This window comes from Callithrix jacchus, chromosome 13 (assembly GCF_049354715.1).
Source record: "Callithrix jacchus isolate 240 chromosome 13, calJac240_pri, whole genome shotgun sequence".
In the NCBI taxonomy this organism is placed as follows: domain Eukaryota; kingdom Metazoa; phylum Chordata; class Mammalia; order Primates; family Cebidae; genus Callithrix; species Callithrix jacchus.
The window spans coordinates 72,641,477-72,647,476 of record NC_133514.1 but is presented as its reverse complement, the minus strand read 5'-3'; positions in this window follow the sequence as shown (position 1 = coordinate 72,647,476).

Here is a 6,000-nt window from a genome sequence, read left to right as displayed (position 1 = left end):
CGTTTTTCCTAGGTGCTCTGTCCTGGGAAGGTGGGGCTTTATTTATAAGTTCCTGACATGCTGCTGCCTTTTTTAAGAGATGCCCTGCCCAGCAAGGAGGTAGCATACTCACAGTCTGCCAGCAGAGGCATTGCTGAGCTGCTGTGGGCTCTGGCCTGCTGCAGTATCAACTTCCTTGAGGTTTTGTTTACAGAGTTACAGTTAGAACTGCCTCGATAATGGCAGTCTGCCTCAGTAATCCCTTTAATGTCAATTCTAGAGAAGCTAGAATCTCTGTTAGGTACACTTTTACACTTTTTGTGGGAATGTAAATTAGTTCAACCATTGTGGAAGACAGTGTGGCAATTCCTCAAGGACCTAGAAATAGAAATTCCATTTGATCCACAAATCCCATTACTGGGTATATATCCAAAGGATTATAAATTATTCTATTATGAAGACACATGCACACATATGTTCATTGTGGCACTGTTTACAATAGCAAAGACCTGGAACCAACCCAAATGCCCATTGACAATAGACTGGACAAGGAAAATGTGGCATATATATACCACAGAACACTATGTAGCTATAAAAAATGAGTTTATGTCCTTTATAGGGACATGGATAAATCTGGAAACCATCATTCTCAGCAAACTGACACAAGAACAGGAAATCAAACACCTCATGTTCTCACTCATAGGTGGGTGTTGAACAATGAGAACACATGGACACAGGGAGGGGAGCATCACACAGTGAGGTCTATTGTGGGGGACTAGGGAAAGGACAGCGGGGATAGGGAGTTGGGGGGATAACATGGGTAGAATTGCCAGATACAGGTGACAGGGGTATGGAGGCAGCAAACCATATTGCCATGTATGTACCTATGCAACAATCCTGCATGATCTGCACATGTACCCCAGAACCTAAAGTGCAATAAAATATATAGTAAAAAAAAAAAGAAAAGAAACATAAGTCTTATATTACATTCAGTACCTTCTTTAGAATTTGAAAAGAAGACCATGAACAAGAGCATTACCATTTTACATACAGCGACTCCAACCATTACCATGGATAAATAGGTCTCACTGTTTGCAATATGATACTATTAGTGTTTTCTTTTCCTTTGGGGGAAAAGAGAGGGATGGATGATCATACAAAGCCGGTAAAGGAACAAAAGCACTGTCGATGTATGGAGAAAAGAACAGGAGCCTTGTCATCTCTTCACCACTGGCTCTCCTGACTGTTTTTCTTTAATTATTTGCTTTGACTATTGAGCCTATAGTCAGTCATGGATAGTGCATACACTTCTAGGAGAAATATCAATTGACTATCAAGGAAGACTTGTTATAATGGCATGTGGCTTTCTATTTTGTACATATTATTGTTTCTTTGTAGACACTTGGAACCAGAAAACATGATACTTTAACTATCACCCAGAGCCCCTTAAGCAGCACATTAATTTACCTCAAGGCCAAATATTTCTTAAATCATGCCCTAATTTTATATATTATTTCCTAAGAGATCATAATTTTTTCTTATATTGTACCCTATTTTATTGTGCATATATGATTTTAAAATGTAGGTCAGTTGTAGTGGCTAATACCTATAATCCCAGGACTTTGGGAGCTGAGGCATGAAGATTGCTTGAGCCCAGGAGTTTGAGACCAGCCTGGGCAGCATAATAAGAAGCCAACTCTACAGAAAAGTAAAATTAGCCAGGCTTGGTGGTGGGGCCCTGTATTCCCAGCTACTAAAGAGCCTGAGGTGGGAGGATAGCTTAAGCTTAGGAGGTCAAGGCTACTATGAGCTGTAATTGCACCCACTTGGAATGCAAAAAAAAATTATATTTGTGAACAACATGTATTGTTTTCCTTTAAGAATACACAATGAACTCTGAATTCTAAAAACAAAAAAAACTAATCTCAATCATAGAAAAATAGTCCTAAATAAGTGAATATTCATATACCTTAATGGGTGCCCAGTTATATGGCCAACCTAGTATCTCCAAAACTAAGCAACCCAGTTCTAATCTTTCATGAGACTCACTTTCCAAATTCTCCCAAAGTCAAACTGTATCAGTCTGTTTTCACACCAATGATATAGGCATACCTGAAGCTGGGCAATTTAGAGAAGAAAGAGGTTTAATGGATTTACAGTTCCACATGGGTGGGTAAGCCACACAATCATGGCACAAGCCACAACTTCATGGATGGCAGCAGGCAAAGAGAGAGAACTTGTGCAATGGAACTCCTCTTTATAAAACCGTCAGATCTAATGAGATGTATTCACTATCATGAGAGCAGCATGGGAAAGATTTGCCTCCATGATTCAGTTACCTCCCACTCGTCCCTCCCACATCATGTGGGAATTCAAGATGAGATTTGGGTGAGACACAGCAGAACCATATAACAAACTATCACAATATAATGTACCATTCCACAAGACATGATTTAGGACTCAGTGTCACTGTGCCCAGAGGAGTATTTCCTAAACAAATAAAATATTCTAATGCTAAGGATGTCTAGCATAATAGACTTTTACTGTTCATCGTACATGCTAAGATAAGCTAATATGAAAGAAAAAAGTCTTAGCTTTTGGATGTTCTGGGTTAAATTCAGTTTGTGATAGAGTAAAAAGGGAAAACAGATAGCAATAAGGAATGATATCCAGTGTTTAACTGATTTGGGCTTTCATATCAAGGTCTAGCTGCTCTGCATGAGAAAATGGTGAGAACAGAAAATAAGAGGGTGATCTATTTTTCCAAATATGCTTGGATATGAGTGAAAAAAGTAAAAAATGAGAAATTACTTTCGTTGCACAGTGGTATTCTCCACAAACAGCAATGCTTGAGTTAATAGCTCCTAAAAGAGAGAGAGACTGCAAAGTGCCTGAAAGGTGATGAAGTCAGTATAGAAACAGGGAACATGTTTACAAAAGATATATGGAAGACCTGAGATATCTCTCACTTTCACTTACTGTAACTATTCTTTCATTAATACCTACTGCAGAAGAGGAAGATAGACCTTTCAAAACCCATACAAGCTAAAAAAAAAATGAAAGAAGGAATAAGGAAAATGTGACCATATACTAATATATACTAACAGAGGCCCAACAGAATCACAGAAATGCAAAATATGAATACCTAAAGAAGATATTTGCATAAATGAAATAAATACGTTGCATACTTGTTGCACATGCAGTATGCAATTAATGAAAGACTAAACATTTATAATTGCCTTTTGCTGGTTGCAGAAATAATAAATATTAGTCATTAATTTTTGCATGTTTTCATATATTTTAAGACAGATTTTTTTTATCTGTTTGTGATGAGGAAATTGCAAAAGGATCATAGAGCAAAAGCTTCTATGTGGTACTGACTTAAGCTTTACACTTGAAGGGTAATTTCTACCTAATTATTTTTAGTGGAGAACTTTTTCAGAATTGAATTGCAAATTGTACATATACTTAGTGGGTTTGATTTTCTCATTTAAAATAAAGTCATTTTAATAGAAGCCATAATTAAGCTAAGACATTCAGAGGTTTAAGAATAGATGCCAGATCATAGATGTTTGTTAGATGAATTTATTAATTTTATGTTTTAAGCAATAGAATTTGAATAATCAGTATTCAGATGACGTATTTGAAGACAAGTTCAAGAAATGAACTTTTGGCTTCATTTGCTTTTTTTTTCTTTTCAAAGATATTCTTCACATTTATCTAACTGAAGCACAACGATTGCAGAAAGGCACAGTCAACAGTAAATGTGTCAAAACTGCCCTCATTACTTTTGCATCTCTAATTATTTTGTAATATTGACACCAGCCTAGAACCAGTAGCCAGATACAGTTTTTTTTTACACTTAATGACCATATGTTTTTGATATCATATTAGATATAATATTTTAATTTGGTAATATGCACTTCTCTGTGTTAATATAAAAATATTCATTATATATGTATACTGGTTATATTTTTCTATTCATTCATCCATAAAATAATACAAATTATAAGCATATAAAAATTTAAAATATATAAAAGAACAAATTAGAAAATATGAGATATAAAAAATGAACTTTTATAGGCTTTCAATTTATTGTCATCCAGGAACTATGATACGTAATTTGTATACATCTTTTTCATTTAAACTTTCACAAATTCCCCCTATAGACTAAAATTAAACTGTGTAGAGTTTAAATTGCTTGTTCAAAACAGTTTAGGTATGGTGTACAGAGACTCTAATTGAATGCTTAACCTAAAATACAACCCAATTAAATTAAATAAAACAAATCATGGTGTTATAGAGACAATGACCCAGTTACTTAAAAAGTTATAGTTATGGAAATCCTGAATCTTTTCTCCAAACTGCTATGCCTTTTTATATATCTTATGCTGTGAAATCTTTCCAGCATTATTATAAGATATAGAGCAGCTAATTGTGATTTTTGTCATGCCCATCTTGTATTCTTTTGTAAACTGTTTTCTAGCTACTTTCATTTTGGCATCTTCATTCTTTATGCTCAGTTTGACAATGGCTGTCTAGAAGTGCTCTTTCCTGTCCTCATCCTTATTTTGGATGGCTGAAGTTCATGAATATCTAGGTTGATGTCATTAGTCAATTTTTGAAAATTCTGACATTTATCCTTTAAATATTTATTCTACCCATGTTCTTTCATCTTTATATCTGGGAATCTAACTATACATGTGTTAGACTATTTGATATTGTTCCAAAGATCATGAATGCTCTGTTATGTTTTATGCCTTTTTTTTTCTTTTAATGTTTCCTTTGCATATTTCATACTGATGTCATCTGTTCCACCAATTTTATTTGTAAGCCTCTAAAATATATATATATATATATATAGACCCGGAACTACTATAGCACTTTGCAGCCAGGTAGAGAAGTAGTCATCAACTTCAAAAATAAATATATCAAAAGCCAAGTGGGAAGGCTCAAGCTTATAATCTCAGCACTTTTAGAGGTCGAAGCAAGAGAATGGCTTGAAGTCAGGAGTTTGAGACCAGTTTTGTCAACAAAGTCAGACCCTGTCTCTATGAAAAAATTAAAAATTAACCAGATACGGTATCTGGTACATGTAATTCTAGCTACTCAGGAGTCCGAGGTGGGCAGATTTCTTGAACCCAAAAATTTGAGGCTGCAGTGAGCTATGATGGTACCACTACACTCCAGCCTGATTGACAGAGCCAGACCTTGTTTGTAAAAAAAAGAAAAAGAAAAGACTGAGAAAACATTCTCATTCCCTAATGGTACCATTCTGTGTTTAAATTAATACACCATTAAGCTGCCTTTAGTATCCTTACTGCATGAAATTTAGCATCTAACTGTTTATCTTGAAAAGAGTTGTCAATTCCCTGGTAAAGTATACTAGAAATTTATAGTGTCATACTACATATGTTTACCAAAAGATAAAGGCATAGCCAATAAAAGTAATATTATCAGTTTGGTAATTTTAATTAGTCTCTGTGATACCTTCACCAGAGGAACCTAAAGATACTTGTATAAATAGATCTATAAGGAAAATACCTTCTACTGAATATTGTAGCTAAATTTATGCTGCTTAAACTATAAAAAACATTTGTGTGAATATGTGTAACATACAACATATGTATTATAAGATGATAATTTTATGGATTTTTTTTCACAAAGCAGCATTCCCTCAGCCCCCAATATAGGATTAATGTGATGGAAAAACTAAATCTGGTGGAATATATTGGGTAAGAGTTTAAAAACCTTAACTCCCTAGAAATATGTTAAAATTATATTTTTATTTCTGGAAAAACATTATTATATAAAATTCATTCTTATTTATAAATCCATGGGAAATTAATAATACTCTCAAAATGACAACAAGCTTGCTTTAGGCAGATAATGTTATATGAAAACATATATAGTGGCATATAGTAAGCAATCAGTGCATGTTTGTCCCTAACATTGCTATAAAGAAAAATACTTTAGGTAGCGTTTTCTAGTTCAACATCTCTTTATGACAAAAAAAAAAAA